Source organism: Chiloscyllium plagiosum, unplaced genomic scaffold (assembly GCF_037043375.1).
Source record: "Chiloscyllium plagiosum isolate Xiang-an unplaced genomic scaffold, Cpla_swu_hap1 HiC_scaffold_47, whole genome shotgun sequence".
NCBI classification, from domain to species: domain Eukaryota; kingdom Metazoa; phylum Chordata; class Chondrichthyes; order Orectolobiformes; family Hemiscylliidae; genus Chiloscyllium; species Chiloscyllium plagiosum.
In genome coordinates, this window is record NW_028270185.1 from 45,803,862 (window position 1) to 45,829,768 (window position 25,907).

Consider the following 25,907-nt stretch of genomic DNA (forward strand, 5'->3'; position numbering starts at 1 on the left):
TGATTAATGGAAAGCCTCACAGGTTAGTGCTGGGTCCACTACATATTACATATATCTATAATTTAGATGAGAATGAATAGGCATGATTTGTAAGTTTGAAGACAACACTCAAATAGGCAGCATCATGGAGAATGGGGAAGGTTATCAGAAATTTCAGAAAATACAGCAGCACCTTGATCACCTGGAGAGTGGCTGAGAAATGGCAAATGGATTTTAATATAGATCAGTGTAAGTTCTTGCATTTTAGAAAGTCGAGTCAAAGTTGGGTTTTCACGGTCAATGGTTGGGTCCTAAGGAGTGTAGTGGAGCAGAGGGACCTTGGAATTCAGGTGCATGCTTCTCTGACATTTGATTCCGAGGTAAACAGGGCAGTGAAGAAAGCTTTTGGCACACTGGCTTTCATCAGTGTATATCACTGAGTATGTAAATTAGGGAGTTACGTTACAATTATACAGGATGCTGGTGAGGCCATACTGGGAGCGTTATGTTCAGTTGTGTTCATATTGCTATGGGAAGGATGGTATTAAACTGGAAAGAGTGCAGAAGAAATTTACAAGAATGTTGCAAAGGACTCAATGGTCTGAGTTATTGGGAGAGGTTGGACAAGTTAGGACTTTTTACTTTAGATGTATGAGGCTGAGGGGGAATCTGAGAGAAGTGTATAAGATCATGGGAAGGACGGACAAAGTGAATGCACTCAGTTTTTTTTCCAGGTTTAAGTAATCACGGACAAGAGGGCATCAGTTTAAGGTCAGAGGGGAAACAATAAATGGGATCCTGAGGACCTACTGCTTTTCACACAGGGGGGATATGCATATGGAATGATGTGCCAGCGGAAGAGGTTGAGGCGGGAACATTCGCAACATTTAAAAGGCATTTGTACAAATACATGGACAGGAAAGGATTATAAAGATACAGTGCAATGCCAGGGAAATGGGGTCAGCGTGCATGGACATTTTGGTCGGAATGGACGTGTTTGGGCTGAAGGGCCTGTCTCCGTGTTGTCTGACTCTATGACTCCAACAAACATTGCTTGCCTCCCACTGAATGTTATATTGTACTTTCCCAATTCACTGGAGGGAACTTGACCCTCTAGCCTCCAGGCTACCATGATGTTTAACCAGAACGTTCAAGCATTCTATATTCATGCAGACACCGACACCGTGTAAAGTGCTCCGTATTAATGTCTCTATTCCTTAAAAGCTGATTCAGATCAAGGTTATTAATTCTTCCTTCCGATCACACAACACCAAACCCAAAATACATTGCTCTCTAGTTTGCTTCACAACATACTCTTCAACCCACCTCACATACACGTACACAATTTATTTTGCACAGCATAAGCAGATACTTAGTTAATGCAGTTTAGATGCAACTTGAGAACATCCAATAAAACTGCAGTATCCATGATACTTGCATATCTAATTTCCAGAGCATATGATGCTCAGATTTTCTGCAACCGATATATAACACACCAATATTTGCTGCGACTTGCTATTTCTAAGTTCTACATAAACTGATTCTGTAGAATCTGAGGGACAGGTCTGTGTCATTATTAGTGATAGCCATGGACAGGACATTCGGGGAGGCTCACCTCGACGCTGAGATGATCTGAAGATATCTCCATCAATACAGGAAAGGATCAATATCCTCCCCGCTCTGTCAGGATAATGGTCACCGAATTCTCTCTGCTACTTCACCCTCTCTGCATATCTGTTATAGCACCTACCCCCAGAAAATCCTCATGCTCTAACTCCAAATAAGGCTCAGGCACTACCACTCTCACTATTGAATTCAGCAACTTCCTTCCCAGACTTTCTCTGTCACCTACGCAATACGGCCACACACTAATAAACTACATGGATTCAGAATTATCGACTGCCTCATTCTGGATACCTCACAATTCCTCCCAGATCCACCTCCCCCAGCACTAAGAGCAAGGCCATCCACTCCTGCCCTCACTCCTTCCATCCCTTTCTCCTATTCCAAGAGAAAAAGCCTGGAATAGGACAGAAATGGCCAAGCCGGGTGGAGGAGTGCCCAATACCCATTCCTTCACCTTCCTCCCTACACCAGCCATGTGGGGAGGAACCTAGTACAAGATGAAGAGGACTGGGAAGCCTCGCGTGAAATTTCTGAAACATCCATGCCCCACTGACCGATTAAGGAGCAGTGCTGAGTGAAAGACAATTCTCACTGTAAACACACTAGCATTTCGAACGACACTCCTTTAACTCCCCACCCCCACCCCCCAAATACAGTTACCTCACTGCATAGAGATGCAGACACAGAATTACACAGAATTATTGGTAACTACCCCAAAATACGAACAAACACAATACATACAAGGAAATAGACATACACACGCAGACATAGAGTCACACACAAATAGACACAAGCATAGATAGAAACACATAGGCTGATACACAGAAAGACAAACGTAGATGCACAAATACACAGATGACAAGCAGATGGACAAACATTCGCACACGTAGACATAGATACAAATTGATAGTTTTTTTTTTGTTTTATAACGGGATCAAGGATTCTTGGGGGAAGGCAGGATAATGAGGTTGAGGAACATATAAGAAATTATTGAATGGCATATCAGACTCGATGGGCCGAATGGCCTCATTCTACTCCTTTTTTCATGTAGTGCTATGCTAACAGGTATTCCCTTCCTGAGACAGCAGCAGAGGCTGAGTTTGTTACATATTCGATTGGAAAGGTTCAGTGGGAATGTTGGACAGGTTCGGAGTCCGGAATGGTTTATGTTTATTCCGAATTATTCGGTCCTTATATCTACAAAGAGGTGGTGATTTGATGTTCAGTTAACAAAGTTTTAAAATAACAGGTGCTACAAAGAAATAAGGACGTACCTTTCACTTTAGTGTTGAACTACCTGTGGTGTCTTCATCCGCAGGGAGCAGTGAAGACTCGTTTATAGAGTCATAGAGATGTACAGCATGGAAACAGACCTTTCAGTCCAACCCGTCCATGCCGACCAGATATCTCAACCCAATCTAGTCCCGCCCGCTGGCCACTAGCCCATATACCTCCAAACCCTTCCAATTCATATACCCATCCCGAATGCCTCTCAAATGTTGCAATTGTACCAGCCTCCACCACTTCGTCTGGCAGCTCATTCCATACAAGTACAACATCTGGGTAAAAAACATTGTCCCTTACATCTCTTTTGTATCTTTGCCCTCTCACCCTAAACCTACACCCTCTAGTTCTGGACCCCCGGCACCAGGGAAATGATTTTGCCTATTTACACTATCCATGCCCCTCATAATTTTGTAAACCTCTATAAGGTCACCCCTCAGCCTCCAATGCTCCAGGTAAAACAGTCCTAGCCTGTTCAGCCTCTCCCTGTTGCTCAAATCCTCTAACCCTGGTAAAATCTTTGTAAATCTATTCTGAACTCGTTCAAGCCTCACAACATCTTTCCGATAGGAGCGAGACCAGAATTGTACGCAATATTCCAACAGTGGCCTAACCAATGTCCTGTACAGCAGCAACATGACCTCCCAACTCCTGTACTCAATACTCTGACCAATAAAAAAAAGCATACCAAACGTCTTCTTCACTATCCTATCTACCAGCGACTCAACTTTCAAAGAGCTGTGAACCTACACTCCAAGATCTCTTTGTTCAGTTACACTCCCTAGGACCTTGCCATTAAGTGTATAAATCTGCACTTGACTGACCTTTGTTGGACTGGAGAGTCAAGGTTTATTGGGAACAGACAGGAGACGGATGAACAGACACACTTGGATCAGACATGAGCATTCTGAATGGTGCAGCCAAATGACCAACTGTTGCCCCTACCCCGTGTATTGTTTCCTCAATCCACCCTCGAGGCGATTACATGGTAGGGAACCACCCCATTCAATCCGACAGGATCGATACAATGAGACAGGAGGATACCATTCTGTCCCTCTAAGGATTGGCACAGCGATATAGATTGAAGTAATTCAGCTCGTTGAGTATATTACACAGCCCAGTAGCAGGCCATTCAACCCGCCTGAACGGCTACCCAGGAGCAGGGAACATTGACTCACTGTCCAGCAAAGATCAGTCGCTAATAGGAAATCGAGAGTGGAGACAAATGTTTATTTTCAGGCTGCAAAGCTGTAACTGATGAAGTGCCTCAGAGATCACTGTGGGGTCATCAATGATCAACAATTTGTATCCAAGATCTAAAAGAAGGGGAGGGAATTGCTTGGTGCTCAATTAGCGCGCACACCAAGATGGTCATTTAATGTGTCATCAAATGAAGTTGGTGAGTCTGCAATATGATACAAGCAAGGAAGGTTAGTGAGCAAACCTTCAGCAGAAATAACATAAGGTAGGTTGTCTATTTTGGCATGAAGAATAAAACAATGATAAACAATGTAAATGCAGAGAGATTGCAGAACTCTGTGATACAGGCGGTTTCCATGTTCCTGGGACATGAATCATATGAAGTCAGTCTGCAGATGCAGCAAGTGATTTAGAAGGTAAGTGGAATGATGCTGTTTTTGGCAAAATGTATCAGGTTTAATTGCAGGAATGTTTAACTGCATCTGTACAGGGCATTGATGAGACCACACCTGATGCACTATGTGCAGTTTTGATCCTCGAAATTAAAATGAAAAGATTTTCAAAGAGGTTTCCCTTTACTCATCCCTGGAATTCCGGCCTTTTGTTATAGGGGATTATCAGTTTCGATCTTAGCTGAGAAATAGTATTGAACTATCCATGACTTTCTGAAGAGTCTACCAACTGGATGCAAATTATTTCTTGTCAGGAAGACTAAAGCTAGAGAATAAATTTTAAGAAAAAGATGTACTGATATTAGCACACTTACTATGAAGACACCTACCAATATTTACAACCTACACAGACACATGTAAGCATGTCATCAAATTATAAAGTGGGAACATTTTTTTGGGATTGAAACGAATGCACTTGCGTATAATCTATAATCAGGTTTTCCAGAGAATGTTCCAGAAGAGCACACATGGTCCAGTTTGGTGTTCAGTTGACATTATCGTATGTTTCAACACAGAGAGGGAGGAAAATGTCCGCTGCCTGAGAAGGAGCAGCCTATTGATCTCTCTCTCTTATGTTGTTCCATCGATAGCAAAGTGTGAGACCAGAAAATCCCTGTGTTATCTTTACCACTTGTGTAGGATTTCTGGTGAGAATTCACTGGAATCTCTCCACTGCCTGAAACAAAGGGACTTCAACCAAATTCAACTGTTCCAGAGTGAAATCCCACCACCAGTAGCTTGTGTGAGCAGAATAACTTCAAAGGCAGAATAACGTTTGGGGCACTCTATCATTTTACCATTTGTTATGAGTTCAACTTTCTGTTTCTCACACCTTTCTAGAAAATGGCATACTCCGAGACCTAGATCATTGGTCACATCAAAAACTGGTTGCATTAAAGATTGGTGTAACCAGTGGAGGAGTGGGACTGGAAAAGGACGTAGTAACCTTCCAACATTGGTTGAAACACAAATGAGAAATTTTCAAAGGGCTGTTCAAGAGGAAATTCCCTTTCCCAGAAGGTTGTGGTGCCTGGATGCTTGCAGTTATTCAAAATTATATTTGGTGACATTTGACAGACAAGTAAATTTAGGAAAATCGTATACAGACAGAAAAGTGCTGCTGAGACCACAATCACATCACCCATGGAATTTGTGAGTGGTGGAGCGGTGACAAAGTGTCTAATAGCCCACTCCTGCTGCTCAGTCCTATGTCCCCATGTTCTATTCAGCTCCTCACAGCTCCTGATATGAGCAGATGGAGGCCACCTGCTCCAAATACCTGGCCCACTGTAACACAGGATATCATTCAATCCCTCAAGATGGTCACACACGGTTTGGTGTGGGTTGGAAAATGTTATTTGGAAAACCAGGTTGGTTTCGAAATACACATCTGGTCTCTTTACAGAGTGTCTCCTCTCTGCAACTTGTGTTTCATTTGTTGGTCATGTTGGAGACTCAGATTCACTATGAATACAGCCCCCATACCTCACCCTGAGATGACTCATAAAATACTTTATTCTCTGTGACTGCAACATTCAATAACAGAACGTTCAGGAAAATTACAATTATTAACTTTGTAATTACAGAATATGAGAACATAAGAAGCAAGATTAGGTGGTCGGACGATCAACCCATTGTATACCATCATGAATGACCTACTGTTAGGAATAAGTGGTCTTTAATGTCCAATTCATCCCTTTAGCTCTGACAGGCCAAAAATTCATGTGCCACCTCTTTGAATACTTTCAGTGATGTACCTCCCCTCACTATCTAGCCCAGATACTTCCTGGCATTGATTACCCTCTATGAGAGGAAAACACTCCCTACACATACACCATCATCTATTGAAATGAACAAGAGGTGAACACAGTGGCTCAGGAAAGAGTGAATGGCCTTGATAACAAGGTAGCATTTGACTGTGGATGGCATCAGGACCACCTACTTATTTGAGCTTAATGGCAATCAAGTGTACCCACCCCACTGATTGGGGTCTTTTACAGCACAAAGGAATATGTTTGTGGTCGGTTACCGACAATCCTCTCAGTCCTGGGACATCTCTGCAGGAGAACCTCAGGGTAGCTCCCTCAAAACAAACATCTTCAGCTGGTTCATCATTGTCTTTCCTCATCATAGGATCAGAAACGGGGATGGTCACTGAAGATCACGCAATGTTCAGAACAATGTGTCGTACCTCAGCTCCTTGACTAGTCTGTGTCCATGTGCAGTACGTCCTGGGCAGCATTCAGGCTTGTCCTGTTGAAGTGTCGGTAACATTCATGTAACAGCAAGGCCAGACACTCTACATTTCCACAGTTAAATGAAGAGCTCATTCAGCATCTCAGGCACATTTGAAACGGATATGTGGAAGCCATTCAGCCCATCGAAAGTACTGAACAAAGAGAGGAGTAGCCGATTCAATACTCCTGCCTGTTCCACAGGAAGAGAAGGGGTCTGATTATCACATCAAGCTGTTAAACAGAAACAGGCAGGGCCAAGTCAGGCCCATGAACCTGTTCCATGGGACCTGGGGGTGGCCATTCAGCACGTCGAGACACTTATACGGGAACAGGAGGGTGTCATTGATGCTCCAACCTGACAAATCAATGGAGCAGAGAATGCACTCAGAGACACATCCACGATATTTTTCATGGCTCCATTACCTGTGGGACGCATGACACTTTAACGTGGTTTGCTGGCAGTGAGGAAGGTAGCCAGATGCTTTGTCTCAAGTCTCCGAGAGGCATCATCCATCTCTGAGAAGACAGACCCATGTCCTCAATGGACGTCAGAAGCTGGTGGGGATAGTTAACTGTTTTATAATGGAGGTATTGTGGCTGATGTCGGGATTGTGAATAGCATAACGTTTAATGCAGGATAACACACTAAATGGACTGTATTAATGTTGGAGAATTTATTCAACGACTGATCCCCTGTCTCTCTCAATCAACATATGGAGTGGGGGTGGGCTGAGGGGAACGTCCTCGGAGGCTGTTAACCTATTGAGAATCATTTAACCCGAGTTAATCAAAACCATGGAATTTATCATCGTATCAGTGGCTGTTTTGAACATCACGAGTGACTGTTCATCCCCCTTAAGGTTCAATACAATCATCTCTTATTCCCAGACATTCACTCACTGCTCATGGTGCCATCATCCCAGGGATTAGTCTGGTGAAACTTGAGAGAAAGTCTATCCACAGTACCCCAAATACTGCCTCAATAACACTCTCAGGGATGATTGCAATAATCCTTTTCTCTCACATAGACATCGCCTTTTTTTCCTGTGTCTCAAAAAGCCATTCCTTCTCTATGCATTACGACTGACATGGAATTTATAAGTTCCTTACATCTGTACGTCAGCATTAATAAAGCCAACACCAGAGATGCTTATGGAGATGTGCATCACTCTTGGGGAGAATTTCAATGAGATTGAAAATAGGGGATGATCACCTACCTGAATAGAAATGAGCTATAGGAATACGGGAAACAGGCAGATGAAGGGAGCTATCATTACTTCTGTTCTTCTCTCACAGGATGTATGCAGCCCTGGTCAGGGCAGCATGTTATGCCGATCTTGAACTGAGTATTTGGTTCAGCTGTTCCACAGGACAGTAAAGAGAAGAGCACATTCCTGTGGGATTGTAGTGTTAAAACACAAGATACATTCTCCTGCTTAATGTAAAAACAGCAACAGGGAAAATATTTATCCACTGCAGTAATCCATGATAATTCTAGAGTCCAAAAGTATTTGAAGTAAAAACTAACAACTTTATTTCTTAAAGTATAACAGGGAATAATAGACGAACGAATATTTACAGCTTCTTCCTCTAAGCTATATTTTATCTCCCCCCCCGCCCCCCCCCCAACTATACTAGTCCGATTAGACTCCTAATTGAGATTTACAAAACAAAACTTCTTATCTCAAAACCAAGAAGCTTTCGGTTCTTCTCCATATTCCTGTCTTCTTTTCTTCTTGGGGATATTGATTCGTAATAAGTTACTAATCAATAAAAGTACTGAGAGGAGAGCTATTTTTCAGGCAGTCTTTGCATGCTGGTAACCTGGCAGTTCTCCTCTCAACTGTCAATTTCCCGCGGTCTTGTACCCCCCCCCCCCCAACCATTGGATTGTATCATTCCCTTTTAAAGATTATCAATGCAATAAATTCAAACTTGATTGGAGGTGGGCATTTTGGTTTATTATTTAAACTGTTTGGCTGAATTTGTTTTTGTCTTGAGAAAATAAGCTAATCGAGACGTTCAACCAAATGTTACATGAAATCTATTTTTTAGAAGACTTGGTGCTGTCAGGCAGTTATTGCTGGCTTTTAATTCTGTTAAAGGTGCAGAACACCCACATGTTCATTACAGAAGTCACACTGAAACCTGACTAGGGAAGAATGACAGATTGATGTCGCTTTAGGACTTGGGGCAAGCAGATGGGTTTTATGGCAAATGAAAATAGTTGCTTTTAATTTCCCTCATGAGCAATCAACAGACTATTATTCTGTGGCTCTAGAGCATGAGTCTTGACCACCATAAACTGTCGTCCCGTTTGTACAGAGAACAAGTTAAACATCCTCAAGAGCAATTTTTTAGTGACGGACATGTGGTTAGAAGGAACTTGAAACTGTTGCATCCGGATTAAACAAAGGCACAAATTATGGTTTATTCAGAAGTTGCACTGAGACTGAGACGAGACTGGGATATCACGACGTTGGTTTTGGACAGGACTGGTGAGTGGGGACGAGATGGAGATGTAAATCTGTGAAGAACAAAATGGATTATGGAGTTTGAGAACAGTCTGGTTCCTTCTTGCACATAACTGAGTAATTTAGAAATAGTAGTTTGATACTGATTAATATAAGGAAAGGAGGTTTTGTTTGTAACTGAAGACATTGTCTTGCCTTTCCAAATTTTATATATCATGAGCAGAAATTCAGTTCAACCCAGTTGAGTAGTCAAATAAAATAACTTACTAGGAGCACCAAATATAGCGAGGATAGGATAGTAACCACCTTGAATAATCCAAAGGATATCCTGGATCCGTGATGCTAATGATATCCAAGGCTGAGAAAGATAGTAAAGACCCCAGGATAATCTCCTGACTGTTATTGTAATATTCCAGTCTAATACTCTCAGATTCTGATCGATTGTTGAACCATTCCAGTCTAATGATCTCAGATTCTGATCGATTGTTGAACCATTCCAGTCTAATGATCTCAGATTATGATCCATTGTTGTACCATTCCAGTTTCCTGATCTTAGATTCTGATTCACTGTTAGAACATTCCATCCAAGGTCCTCACATTCTGAACCATTATTGTAACGTTCCAGTCTAATGTTCTCAGTTTCTGATCTCCACTCCCCCTCTCTCTCGAGCTGATGATCCCTGTTAGTACTGTCAGCGATGCTCGTACTCATACTATGGGCTAACACACTGAAAAAGCCCACTTATCATTCAATCATGGAAAATCTCCACTGGGATAACTAGGGTCCACGGAGATTGACATTAATCACAGTCACTGAACAAATAGCTCCAGTTAAACCCTTTCAATTTAGTAGTGATTTTATTAAAATTCAAAAGAACGTTTAAAATTTATATATTTGGCATGGGATATGTGGGAGTGACTGAGGGACGGAATATTGGAGATGGTAGGTTGAATGCGTGTAATCATTCAATCTGCCTTGGATATGGAAGGAATGACAAAGGATTGTCAGAACATAAACAAGTTTTTCCGTTTATAAATGGAAACAAACAGTCTGTAACTACTGATCAGTCATTATGATTTCAGTGAGAGAACGTTTCTCGTCCAGAATCTGACAGGAAAATATGCCTACGACAACATTAGTGATAACGGACAAATGACATGGATATGTTAACAGAGAATATGACGTGACGCACAATTCGAGAATCAGAGAGGGCAGGTGAGTGCCATGCTGTTAATGTTATCGATGTCAATCAACTGTGATTAAGTACCATTGTGTTTCAATTGCAGTGTGATTATGATGTTGGCGACATGGCTGCTGAGACTGGAGTGAGGGAACATTATATTTCCCAGTCATCAGAAGTGAAACGTTACTCTTTTGTAAATCATTTGAAGATCAAATTCAAGGATACAACTCCAATGAGGAATGAGGAGAGCCAATATTAACCATACAACAAGAAGACATTGGGGCAGAAATTTGGCCTTCAGCCCATTGAGCCTGCTCCACCATTCAATGATGGCTGTTAAGCTTCTCGACCCCATTCTCCCGCTTTCTACCTGTAACCCTTGATTCCCTTTACAGTCAAGAACCTATCTGTCTCACACTTAAATATAATCAATGATCTGGACTCGATAGTCCTCTGTGGCAGTGAATTCCATAGATACACCGCTCTCTGGCTGAAGAGGTTTCTCTTTGGCTCTGTTTGAAAAGGTCTTCTCTTTACTCTGTCCCTTCGGGTACTAGTTTCTCCGACCATTGGATAGATCTTCCCAAAGTCCACTCTGTCCCAGGACATATAGTATTCTGTAAGTTTCAATTAGACCTCCTAACATCTTTCTGAACTCTATCAAATACAGACCCAGAGCCCTCAAATATTCTTCATATGTTAAGCCTTTCATTCGTGGCACCATTCTCGTGAATCTCGTCTGAAAACGCTCTAAGACCAGTACATTTTCCTGAGATGTGGGACCCAACACTGCGCACAATAATCAAAATGTAGCCTGACCAAAGCCTTGTAGTGCCTCAGAAGTACATCCCTGCTTTTATATTTAAGCCCTCTTGAAATAAATGCCACCATTGTATTTGCCTGCCTAACTACTGACAACCTTCAACTTTCAAGACTCCTGGACTAGAACGCCCTAGTTTTTTTGCACCTCAGATTTCTGAATTTGCTTGCTATTTATAAAATGGTCTATGCCTCTATTCATCCTGGCAAAATGCTTTTCCACACTTTTCCACATTGTACTACATCTGCCACTTCTTTGCTCACTCTCCTAACCTGTACAAATCCTTCAGCAGGTGAAGGTGAGGACCGCAGATGTTGGAGATCAGAGTCAAAACGTGTAGTCATAGAAAAGTACAGCCTGTCAGGCAGCATCCGAGGAGCAGGAGATTTGACGTTTCAGGCAGAAAGGCTTCATCAGGAATGTGGGGTAGGCGGAAGGGGCCAGAGAGATAAATGAGAGGGGCTGGTGCTGGGAGGAAGGTAACTTGGAAGGCGACAGCTAGATGAAGGTGGGTGGTGGTAGTGATAGGTCTGAGTGGAAGGTGAAGTGGATAGATGGTAAGGAATATGGACTGGTAGGACAGTTCAAGACGGCGGTTCTGAGTTGGAGGGTTTGATCTGGGATACGGTGGAGGGAGGGGAGATGAGGAAACAGGTAAAATCGTTCTTGATACCGTGTGTTTGGAAGGTCCAAAGGCAGAAGATGATGCGTTCTTCCTTCAGACGTCAGGTGGCTAGAATTTGGCAGTGGATGAGGCCACAAACCTGCAATGCCTTGACGGAGTCTGAGGGGGAGTTGAATTATTCAGCCACAGGGCAGTGGGGTTGTTGGGTGTGTGTGTGTCTGAGAGTGTTCCCTGAACCGTTCTGCAATTTGACGTCCTGTCTCGCCAATGTAGTGGAGACTAGGGGCAATGGACAGACGAGAAGAGGTGTTTGGATGCACAGGAAGAATCCTTTGGGGCCTTGGGTGGAGGTGAGGAGGGAGGTATTGTCACAGGTTTCATACCTGTTGTAGTGGCAAAGGGAAATTGTCGGGAGTGGAAGGTAGCTTGTTGGGGTTGCGTGGACCTGACGAAGGAGCTGTGAGGGAATGGTCTCAGCAGTATGATGATAGGGAGGGAAGTATATCTCCGTTGTGGAGTCTGACTGTTGGTGGCAGAAATGGCAGAGGATTATGCGTTGCATCCTTAAGATGGAAAACAAGCATCAGAGAGGTTCTAACTTGTTGTAGTTGGAAGGATGAAGTCCAACGGCGGAGTTTTGGGAAGTTGGGGAGATGTGCTAGAGCACATTCCTGCAGCCGAACCACCTTTTCAATGCTAAATGTCCCTCTATCTATCTTTGCACTGTTTGAAAGTTTAGCCAGAATGCCCTCAGTTCCTTCATATCGATAATGAATGCACAAAGTGAAAAGTTGTGGTCCCAAAAACTGAGGCTTGTGGAACACCACTTGTCACTGGCTGCCACCCTGAGAAGGACACTTTAATCCACCCTCTCTGCTTTCTGTCAGACAGCCAAACTTCAACTTCCACCTTGCCTCTAAGACCATGGGCCCATATCGTTCTCAATAGCGTTATGCATGGCACCTTGTCAAAGGACAGGCAAAATCGATGTTTCGGGCAAAAGCCCTTCGAAGGGCTTTTGCCCGAAACGTCGATATTGCCTGTCCTCGGATGCTGCCTGAATTGCTGCGCTCTTCCAGAATCTGGTTTCCAGTATCTGCAGTCATTGTTTTTACCTTGTCAAAGGATTCTTGAGGTGCAGATGGATGACATCTATCGGTTCTCCTTGATCAAATCTGCTCATTACTCCCTCAATGTATTCTAGCCAGTTTGTCAGGCATGACCTCCCCTTGATGGGACCATGCTGACTCTGCCCTATTTCACCAAAGACCTCCAAGTATTCAGAAATCCCATTCTTCACGATGGATTCCATAATGTTACCCACAACCAAAGTTAGGCTAATCAGTCTGCAGTTTTCCATCTTCTGCCTAACTCCCATATTAAACAGGGTATCATGTTAGCTATTATACAGCTACTTGGCCCTTTCCTGATTTTAGTCATTCCTGAAAGATTACCACTTACACTTGCACTAACTCTTCAGCGATCTCCCTTAAAAGGTTGGGGTGTAGTCCATCTGGTCCGCTTCTACCTTTACTGCCGTACCAACCAGTACCTATCCACTGACACCCTCTTTCGACTGACTGAACTGATCCTCATCCTGAACAATTTCTCTTTCCAATCCTCCCACTTCCTCCAAAGCAAATGAGTAGCCATGGACACCCGCATGGGCCCCAGCTATGCCTGCCTCTTCGTAGGACATGTGGAACAGTCCATCTTCCGCAGCTACACTGGCACCATCCCTCACCTTTTCCTCCGCTACATCAATGACTGCATCGGCGCTGCGTCGTGCTCCCACGAGGAGGTGGAACAGTTCATCCACTTTACCAACACCTTTCACCCGACCTCAAATTCACCTGAACCGTCTCAGACTCCTCCTTTCCCTTCCTAGACCTTCCCATTTCCATGATGGAAATGTGCTGCTGGAAAAGCGCAGCAGGTCAGGCAGCATCTAGGGAACAGGAGAATCGACGTTTCGGGCATTAGCCCTTCTTCAGGAAAGGGCTAATGCCCGAAACGTCGATTCTCCTGTTCCCTAGATGCTGTCTGACCTGCTGCGCTTTTCCAGCAACACATTTCCATCTCTGATCTCCAGCATCTGCAGATCTCACTTTCTCCTTCCCATTTCTATCTCGGGCGACCGAATCAACACGGACATTTACTATAAACCGACCGACTCCCACAGCTATCTAGACTACATCTCCTCCCATCCTGCCCCCTGTAAAAACACCATCCCATATTCCCAATTCCTTCGTCTCCGCCGCATCTGCTCCCAGGAGGACCAGTTCCAATACGGAACAACCCAGATGGCCTCCTTCTTCAAAGATCACAATTTCCCCCCAGACGTGATCAACAATGCCCTCCACCGCATCTCCTCCACTTCCCGCTCCTCCGACCTTGAGCCCCGCCCCGCAATCGCCACCAGGACAGAACCCACTGGTCCTCACCTACCAACCTCCATATACACCGTATCATCCGTCCTCATTTCCGCCAAAAACAAACGGACCCCACCACCAGGGAAATATTTCGCTCCCCTCCCCTATCAGCGTTCCGAAAGTCCACTCCATCCATGACTTCCTCGTCAGGTCCACACACCCCCCCAACCCAACCTCCACTCCCAGCACCTTCCCCTGCAACTGCAAGAAATGCAAAACCTGTACCACTCCTCCCCCCCTTACTTCCCCAAGGGATCCTGCCATATCGGCCACAAATTTACCTGCACCTCCACACACATCATTTATTGCAACAGCTGCACCCGATGCGGCCTCCTCTATATTGGGGAGACAGGCTGCCGACTTGCAGAACGTTTCAGAGAACACCTCTGGGATATCCGGACCACCCAACCCAACCACCCCGTGGCTCAACACTTCAACTCCCCCTCCCACTCCACCAATGACATGAACATAGCAACACGACAGTTGGAGGAAGAGCGCCTCATCTTCCGTCTCGGAACCTTCCAACCACAAGGGATGAACTCAGATTTCGCCAGTTTCCTCATTTCCCCTCCTCCCACCTTTTCTCAGTCAAATCCCTCGAACTCAGCACTGCCTTCCTAACCTGCAATCTTCTTCCTGCCCCCACTCCGGCTCATCACCCTCACTTTGTCCTCCTTCCACCTATCGCATTTCCAACGCTCCTCTCCCAAGTCCCTCCTCCCTACCTTTTATCTTACACTGCTGGACACACTTTCCTCATTCCTGAAGAAGGGCTAATGCCCAAAACGTCGATTCGCCTGCTCCTTGGATGCTGCCTGACATGCTGCGCTTTTCCAGCAATACATTTTCAACTCTGATCTCCAGCATCTACAGTCCTCGCGTTCTCTCCGGTCAATTCTACCCGGCTTCTCCCTTATGCCTCTCCAGTTGCCTTTATTCAGCTGAAATACTGTTAACTCTGATTCTATGTTCTCTCTCAAATTGCAGAATAGATTCAACCATGTTCTGATCACTGCTTCTGAAGTTTTCCTTCACCTTACGCTCCCTTGTCGAGCCTGCGTCATTAAATCCACTGTCACCTATTCCCGAGTGGGCTCCACCACATGATGCTCCAAAAAGCCATCCCGTAGACATTCTTCAAATTCCATTTCTTGCGATTCACTACCAACCTGGTTTCCCATTGCACTTGCATATTGAAATCCCCCATGATCACTGCAACGTTGCATTTTCTACAGATATTTTCTATCTCCTGGTGTATCTTGTGCCCCAGCTCCTGACTACTCTTTGGAGGCCTGTGGAAGTCTCCAACTGTGGTTGTCTTACCTTTGTGGTTCCTCCGTTCCACCCTTGCAGATTCTACATATTCTGACCTTACTTCCTTTCTTATTGTTGATTTAATTCCATTTCTTATTATTAATGTAAACCCATGCCCTCTATATTTTCCATAGGATATATGTCCTTGAATATCCTGATCCTCTTGCAGCCACTTCTCTGTGATGCCCATCACATCATACCTACCAATTTCAATCTATGCCACAAGCTCATTTACCCTATTCCTTCTACTTCACACATTCAGATATAACCCTACAATTTTGTATTAACGGTCCCTCTTCTATTCCCATTTGTTTGTCCAGTATGCTTGAAGTTTGATTGCTTAGCCTTTCCATACACTCTGTCCTATTTGCGTATATGCTGGAGATTTTAATAACCTCACCTGAGCTCTGTACTCTTACCTCCTCTTTTCTAATTAAACCCTATAACAGAACCCCCACCCCGCATACTCATCAGTTTAAAGCTCTGTCTACATCCTTGGTTAGGATTCACGCGGACTCTGGTCCAAGCACGGTTCAGACAAAGACTTTTCCTTCGGAACATGTCCTTTCTTCCTCAGTAATAAAAACGTGTTTAAAGTTTTTGAGAAGATTTGTAGCTCGGGTGCTCGTTGTTGTGGTTCTGTTCGCCGACCTGGGAATTTGTGTTGCAGATGTTTCGTCCCCTGTCTAGGTGCCATCCTCAGGGCTTGGGAGCCTCCTGTGAAGCGCTTCTGTGATCTTTCCTCCGGCAACTATAGTGATTTGCATCTGCCGCTTCCAGTTGTCAGTTCCAGCTGTCCATTGCAGTGGTTGGTATATTGTCCAGATCGATGAGCTCATTGATTGAATCTGTGGATGAGTGCCATGCCTCCAGTAATTCTCTGTCAGTTCTCTGTTTGGCTTGTACTATAATAGTAGTGTTGTCCCAGTCGAACACATGTTGCTGTCATCTGCCTGTGTGGCTACTAATGTTAGCTGGTTGTGTCGTTTTGTCGCTAGTTGGTGTTCATGGATGTGGATCTTTAGCTGTCTTCCTGTTTGTCCTAGGTAGTGTTTTTGCAGTCCTTACATGGTATTTTGTACACTACATTGGTTTTGCCCATGCTGGGTATCGGGTCTTTCGTTCTGGTGATTTGTTGTCTGAGAGTGGCTGTTGGTTTGTGTGTTGCTATGAGTCCTAGTGGTCGCAGTAGTCTGGCTGTCAGTTCGGAAATGCTCTTGATGTTTGGTAGTGTGGCTAGTCGTTTGGGTTGCGGCATGCCCTCATTCCGTTTTCTTTTCTATAGGCATCTGTTGATGCGCGTGTATCCCTTTTTGGCGAATACATTGCATAGGTGTTCTTCTTCCTCTTTTTGCAGTTCAGGTGTACTGCAGTGTGTTGTGGCCCTTTTGAACAGTGTCTTGATGCAACTTCTTTTGTGTGTATTGGGGTGGTTGCTTTCGTAGTTTAGGACTTGGTCTGTGTGTATGGCTTTCCTGTATACCTTTATGGTGAATTCTCCGTTCGGTGTTCTCTGTAATATCACGTCTAGGAATGGAAGTTGGTTGTCCTTTTCTTCCTCTCTCGTGAATCGGATTCCTGTGAGTGTGGCGTTGATGATCCGGGGACGAAACGTCTGCAACACAAATTCCCAGCTCAGCAAACAGAACCACAACAATAAATGTGTTTACTCAACACAAAATACTGGGACAGGAAACAAGCATTTCTTCATATGCCAAAACATGGAAACTACAAAGAGACAAGTCTGTTAAAATACACTTACGATGGGGAGCTATATGAATAGAAATGTGAATTACAAAACCATGGGCGAGTTGTTTAAGCTTTATCAGTCATTATTTGACCCACAGCTGAGATGCTGATTTCCCCCCAGTCAGTGAGATTCTCTCGCCCTGTCTCTCACACATTGTCGAGAGGGACTACAAGTCCCCTGTTGACCAAGAATATTTAAATTAATTCACCTTCTTCCTGGAACCAATCTATAGGCTCTGTGAAATTATTGGCGATAAATGATCTGGGATGACGGCATAGTGCTCACAGGGTACGGCACCAGAGAAAAGGCTTGGAGTCTGTGGGAGATTCTAAATAACATTTCAGTGTATTTCTCCTCGTGCTGTCTTCTGATCTAACGTCACACTCATTTGACACCCCTTGCTCTCACTCATTCTGTCGCTCCGTTTTCTCTCCATTCCTTTTATCTCTCTTCACTTCCCTTTTCACTGTTAATTCTCTCTCTCTCTCTCTCTCTCTCTCTCTCTCTCTCTCTCTCACACACACACACACACACATACACACACACACACACACGCACAAACACACTGCTCTCTCTGTTTTCAAGTTGTGATGTTGGAGAGCTCATCGTTGTACAATGGTCTAAACAGCCTCGTTCAGTTCTCTATTAATTCTGAAGCTCTCTGAACCACAATAAAGACTTCAGCACAATAAAGACATCAGCACAATAAAGACACTGCCAGTTTGTTGTTGGTCTGAGCTGGGATTAGTTCCAGCTACTCTTCAGTCACTGTGCTTGTGGACGTACTGATTTGGGTCTTCCTCCCTTCCCCCCACCGCCACATGAGCTTAAACCCTCCTGAGTGACAATAGCAAATCTGCCTGCCAGGAGATTGCTGCCGGTTCACATCCATCCCATCATTTTTGTGCACTTCATACTGACTCAGGAATCCCAATGACCCACATATCGGAGATTGCTGCCAGTTCCGATGCATCCCGTCCTTCTTGTGTATATCCTACCCACCCAGGAATCCCAATGATCCACATATTGCAAGTGCTGCCTACCCTACCAGTTCTTTGGCCATTTTTTAAAACTATACTGCCTTCCTATTCCTAACCTCACTGGCACGCGGCATAATCTAGTCTCTCCAACATTCAAATATTCTTTCAGCACAACTCTGGCAAGATCTTTACTTTGAAATGGATAGACTTGACAATAAAAATTTAGTGTGATTTCATTAACCAGGAAAGTGGAGCCCAATGAATCAATCACAATGATATGATATCTATCACTTCCACCAAACCTGTGTGACAAGGTATACATATGGAGCATCTATTTGTAGATGGACGAGGATAAACAGAATTAGTCCAAAAGACCAGAAAATGTCAGAACAGATAGCTGCCATTCAGCCTGTTTACGCTGCTTTCTTGTTCAATTGGATTTTAGCTATTCTGTTCCTTTTAATGGCAGAGTCTTTGCCCCGCATCCCAAGCGGGTCAGAAAGTGCCCAGTGTCATTGTGCGTTCCTTGCGTCGGGAGCATTCAGTGTCAGGCGATGGGGTGTGGGGGATCCTGGGGTGGCTCGATGAAAGGCTGCATGCAGTGACGGTTGGACTCAGGGATTGAGAGAGACTGAGCAGGTAATCAGAGACATGCACTCACATAAGTAGCTCGGCAAGATTCCCAAGTGCTAGGGGAGCCCGAGCACCAGTGCTACTTTTACAATAAATCCGTCATATTTGCACAATTCTCCATCAATTACAAGTAAATATACTGCAGATGGCAGAAACCTGAAACAAACATAGAAACATACTGTGGCGAGAGAAAAGAGTTAATTCTCCCAATGCAGATACGAGGAGATTGCAAAAAACTCCACAAAGACAGGGTCCAGAGATTGGAATTATTCTTATTTGAATGAAACTAGTCTTATCAGTGATCGGCAACATGGTTTTGTTCAGAGAAGGTCATGTCTTACCAAATCAATGGAGATCTTTGCGGAAGTGACAAAGTTGATTGATGAGGGAGGCACTGTAGATGTCATGTACGTGGACTTCAGGAAGGCGTTTGGTATGTTTCCCCATGGTCGGGGCATGGCGAAAGTGAAGTTACATGGTGCGCGAGCTAGGTGGATATAGAACTGGCTGGGCAACAGGAGGCAGAGAATAGTAGGGGGAGGGAGTTTGTCAAAATCGAAAACTGTGACCAGTGGTTTATTTTAAGATGTTTCTGGAAAGATACATGAATGATCAGGGAACAAACAGATACAGATCCTTAGAAAATTGGCGACAGGCTTAGATAGAGGATTTGGATCAGCACATGCTTGTACCACCGAATGGCCTGTTTCTGTGTTGGAATGTTATTTGTCATAATATTATCAATGACCCATCAGACCCCAGTAATGTTTTCCTATAACCTCTTCCATCAGGCTAAAAGATACAGAAGCTTGAAAACACCGAGCAGCTGGTTCAGGAACAGCTCCTTCCTGACTGTTATTAGACTGATGAGTGTATTCTCTAATCTCAGATAATGCTGATCTTGTTCCTGTTGATCTCGCCTCGCCCATGCCCTGTGCAGCGTAACCTGCATGGCTCACCAACATATTTTATAGCCATTGTTCTGTACATCAATGTTTACTATGCTTTGCCTGTATATCTTCGTACCGGACAAAGTAAATCCTCACCTCCCTTCCCCCAGTTCCCCCAGTGCTCACTCCCAGCTGTCTCTGGTCCTCACCCCCAGAACCTCCCATTCCCCACCCCCAGCACACTGTGACCCCATCCCCAGCTCCCTTTGTATCTCACTATTTCTCTCACACTGTCTGTTTCCGTGTTTTCCTTTTCTCTGTCTTCTGTTTCTTTCCCAAAACTTACTATCTCCCCTTCTCCCTGTCCATGTGACTGTTTGTTTCTTATTTTGTTTCTGTTCTCTGTATTACTGACTGTCCTTCTGTTTGCCTCGCTGTGTTCTCTCTCTCCTTCTACGTGTCAGTCTCTTTCTCTCTCGTTATGATGGTGGTGGCTTCTCTATTCTTTTGAAGCATGTAATGGCTCTTTGGTTGGATATTGGCAATACAATAAACTCAATTATGTTTTGGTATCTTAAACACAATTTAAATTTATTGGTTAAATTTCAATTGTTGTTAAAACAGCAACCAGAATGTAGATATCCATTCAACAACCAATTGTTACATATCAATATTTTGGAACTGCCTTCTCTCAGTGCTCTGCATACTGGCAACTGAAAGAATTCCATTCACGTGCATAATAGTGTGACGGTAACTGTTCTTCCCAGGACCATAAGAAATTACAGACGATTTGTACACAGCCCATACTATCATGGAAGACAACCTTCCATCCATTTATGCTTCTCATTGTCAGTGAAAGGCTGGCAACATCAAATATCTCTCCCAAACTGGTAGTGATCTTCTACGACCTCTTCCATAAAGGAGGAGATACAGAGACTTGAAAACATGGAGCAGCATGCTCAGGAACACCTTCTTCCCTACCGTAATTACACTGATGAATTGACATCTCTAAATTTTCAAATAATATTAATCTTGCTTATGTCGATCTTGAATGGCACTGCTCCTGTGCAGCTGTCACCTTGTATGCCTCCCTCTGTCTAAGTGCCCTGTGAGGTTCAACGTCTTCTCAACGGCAATCTAAAAAGTGAACTAATGCTGGCCCAGCTAGCGATACCAATATCCCATTAATAAATATAAGAACATGACGACACTCAGGGAACACAAATCGCTTTAAATATGATCTTAGATAGATAGAGATTTCCCGCGGTATCTGAAAGTAGAGTGTTTCTACAAAGCCTTTCTTAAGCTGATACGGCAGAAAGTGAAGTAGCGTTAATTTATGTGGGAAAAATTTCCTTTTCTTGTTAAAAGTGAAAATCCTCTTCGGATTTCTTTTGGTTAGTGAAAACAGGACGCAATGGAGGTTTTTCAGAAAGGGAAGTGGCAAAAAGCGATTTTTTGAAAAGCGGGGTATACATGTACCGGAATGGGCATGATATCCAGGAAAATGGGAAAAGTTAAAAATAAATGAGGAGGATCTCACATTTTATTTCCATCCCAACTGATCATCATTCCCTTTGTTTGCTCTTTTTCTTCTATCTCTCTCTTTCTCTATCGATTCAACTCACTCCTCCGGCCTTTGAAAGCTGACTTCCCTGTCACCAGCATTGTTCAAACTATTTTCCAGCTGCTTTCAGTTCGGAAAAGCTTCCCAGCACTTTCTGATCTTTTCTTCCATTATTTATGCAATTTCAGATCTTCAGCATCTTTCTTTATTTGGATTAATCTTCAAATTTGTTATTCCATGGGAAGTCGGCATCTCTGCCAAGGGCAGCATTTGTTAATCATCACTAATTGCCCTGACTGCGAGGCCATTCCACAAACCAAAATAAAGTCTGATATGGGTCTGAAGTCACACATAATCCAGATCGGGTAATAACGTTAGATTTCTGTACCGAAGGTCATCAGTTAAACAGGATTTTTTTCAGACAAACGTGGGTTTTATAGTTGTTTTTCATGAAATTCATTTTTATTCCAATTCTTATCATTTTTATTTAAGTTCTGCCATCAGCTGTGGTAAAACATGAAACAAATCGCTTGAAACAATGTCTTTCGTTTAATAAGCTTTGCTCCTGAATTACATCCAAAAACATCCCTACTCTGATACATTGTCCTAATCATGAAGTAACGTCAGAGACAAGAACAATTTTGTGATTGAAATACATGTAACTGGAAAAGTGGCCAGAAGAGAGCTTGAAACATAAAGTGTGAATTTTACCAAAGTGCAGACAATGGTTTGTTCAGCCACAGCACTGACGCAGAGATGGAGACTGGGGATATTATGAACTGGTAGTGGACAGTGTTCGTGACAGAGAGTACAAGAGACAGAAATCAGTTCAGGGCAAAAATGGATCTCGAGGTTGTGCACAGTTTTGTTCTGAGATGTTTGTAAAGGAGTGGTCTGCAATTCAGATAAATGGAAATTGCAATTGAAATTGAAGATAAAAGTTTCTTTCATTGGCAAATACAGATAACACAAATTGCAATGAAGTTCAAAATTGTTTATGCGATTAATGAATGGACAGAAGTAGAGAACACCAACAATAGCGAGAATAGGTTATTATTTGGAGATGCCGGTGTTGGACCGGGGTTTTACAAAGTTAAAAATCACCCAACGCCAGGTTATAGTTCAACAGGTTTAATTGGAAGCACACCAGCTTTCGGACAGTCGCTCCTCTACCGTAGGTTAGTGACACACTCTCCACCCCGCCCAATCAGTACCACTAATATCCGATAAGGTAGAAATTTGCAACAGATCAAAATGTTGAAAAGACACAAGGAAATTTCCTCTCCATTTGTGTAATTATCCAGTCCATTATTCGCAGATTCAGACCTGTCCTCTCCACGTCTGTGCAGCTGCTGATCTCTGTTACTGTTGGAGCTGATGCATCGGCTCCTAGGCTGGGATAGCGCACTGAGTGAAGCCCCTCACAAATAGGACACAGTTACAATGTATGGAGACTGACATCAATCTCAGTCAATGAGCAAACAGCTCTAGCTTTCAATACAGCACATTCAGTTCACAATATATCTGGACCGGACTGCACTTGATGCTGATATTACTGGCTATTGGTCACATCTCCCATCACCAATTCCTCTGTTGAAGTCAGTTGTGAGGGATAATTATGGACGTTTTCTTATCGCAGGCTCTATGACTCTGCGCTGTTGTACGCTTGCAATGCTGTCACCAACTTACCCCGAATCCCCGTCCCTCCCCAAAAAGAAGAAACACAATCAGGATGTTGTCACTGTGCTCTTCTCTCCTTCACGGGAACAAACCCCAGCCAACAGACTGTCACTAGGCACAATTGCCCTGAACACAGAAAGGAAGTGTGGACTTCTCTGAATCGTCCTCTCACTGCTCTAATAAAGAAGCATTGGACCTTCTATATAGAATATGCTTCAGTAATTAATTTATACAAATTGACAAATATCTTAATGCAGTTTTATTTGCTGTAAAGCAATAATTTTTCACTTCTTTTCCCTTCTGTTCAAAACCAAAAGTGAACTTATTCATTAACACTTATGAATTAATAAGTCAGGTTTAGCTAGTAGATAGGGCGGAATAGGGGTAATTGTTGTGGAGACTGCATGGGGAGTACAATGATATTCCCCAGTCATCATCACTCTTAACGTCAGATGGAATTAAATATAGTTCACAACAAGAAACGAGCCAACGTTTGGGAGATGCAATGCTGAATGACAATGTGAACTGAACAGGATAATTTTAAATGTGATAAAATGAACCATATTGTGTATACACACCATTTAATCATTGGGAATACAGATTGCGTAGTGTCACCGCATCTAAAGCATTAATTTTGATGTCTCTTCACAGATACAGCCAGACCTGCTGAGCTTTCCCTCCAGCATCTGTTTTTGCTTGAGATTGATCATGTTGTTCAGATCTGGCAGGATGCTTACAATTAGAAGCAGTTGCTAATAACAAAATGTACAGGGGTATGAGGACAATACAGGAGAATGATAGTAGAAATATCGCTCATTCCAAACTGGAAGAGACAATGGGCTACATTTTCACCACTTTTGCTGTAATAATTCTATGCTATGCATTGAAAACTTTTAGAGATTGGGGAGACAAGCTAGTTTAATGAAGCACACGCAGTGTTCCATCACCAAAAAGCTATCCCTATTGTTTCATGAAGTTCAGCTGCCTCTAAAATGTATTTTCAAACAAAGTAGATTTCCAGAGATTTACAAGATGTTCAGATTTTCTTTTTACTTTCTATCTTAAAGAAGAAACAGATTTCGGCTGGAATTCAGGTGTCACAGACACACCAACTGTAAGAGAAACATGAAAGTACCACATTGTCCAAATATTACCAAGATCAATATATAGACCTGTCAAGAAACATGAAATATAGAGATAATGGAAACATGAAATGCAAACAGAAAATGCTGGAAAAACGAAAAAGGTGAGGAAGTGTCTGCGGAGAGCAATATAATTATCATATGTCATATGATGTGACACTGATCTGAAAAGTCCTATTAGAACCAAAGGTTAATTTTTTGCACCTCTGCTCAGATGTTGCCAGATCGACTGAGGTTCGCTCCAGCTCTTTTTATTCCTTTCTTCTTTCTGATCTGTGACAAACTGTCTGATCTGAATGATAGCAGCAAAGCTGTTATCTCAGTTGAATCTCGAGTGATTTGTTATGGACATTACATGAGAAATTACAAAGTTCCTCTGTTTGACAGGGCTCTAAATATCGATGACGTATTGCATTGTGAGAACTTGCGATGAAAACGTTGAAACAAAACAGAAGTTGCTGTAATCACTCAGCAGGTCTGGCAGCATCTGTGCAAAGAAATCAGAGTTAACGTTTCAGGTCCAGTGCCCCTTCCTCAGAACTGATAGTAACACGGAAAATGTTGGTTTATATGCAGAAGAGACTGGATAGCTCTTAATGGAGACTATTAGTAGCTAAGAATAGGGTGTGAGTATTTGGAAGGCTATGAGACAACTCGGCCTGGTGTATGGATAGCGGGCTAGGACATTGGGGAGTTCAGGCCCCAAAATTATTGAACTTGACTTTGAGTTTAAAAGGCTGCAGAGTCCACACATGAAAAATGAGGTGTAGTTCTTTCAGCTTGCACTGAATTTCCCTGGAACACTGCAGCAAGCCTGACACAGAGATATTGGTCAAGGATTAGAATGGGCTGTTAAACTGCCAGGCAACTGAAAGCTCAGAGTCATTTGCAGCGGTACAATTTGGATGTTCTGTGAAGCGGTCACCCAGTCTACCCTCCATTTCCCCAATGTAGAGGAAACCACATTGTGAGCAGCGCATGTAGTAGACCAGATTGTGGGAATTGTTGGTAAGGTGCTGCTTCAGCTCGAAGATATAGTTGGGCCCTTCGATACTGATGAGGAGGGGGGTAAATGGGAATGTGTCACTCCTCCGGCAGGGGAAGTTGAAGTGGACCTGTGGTGGGAGTGAATAAAGAGTAGACCATTGTGTCCTGGGGAATCATTCCTCTAGAAGGTGGACAAGGGAAGAGAGGTGAATATGTGCAGGTGGGGACATCTCGCTGGATGTGGGTTGCTGATCCTGTGCATGTTAATGCTGCTGGGATAGTAGACAAGGACAAGGGAAACTCCGTTGCTAGAGGGAAGGGGAGAGGTAGGCTAGAAGTGCAGGAGATGGTTTAGACTCGGTTGAGGACCCTGTTGAGGAAAGTAAGGAAGGAGCCAGAGATCGACCAGGTAAAAGTGATAGAGGGGTTCAAATTCCAAGCGAAATTGGTGAACTTTTCCAATTCCGGACAAGAGAGAGATGCAGCATCTATGTATCGGACAAAGAGTTGTGGATGGGTGCTGAAATAGAACTGGAACAGGGAATAGTCGACGTACCCCAAGAAGAAACAGGCATAACTGGAGCCCAAGTGTGTATCCATGCACTTCCTCTGTGTGGCAGGAGCAGGCTGAAATCAATGGGTCTGCACAGG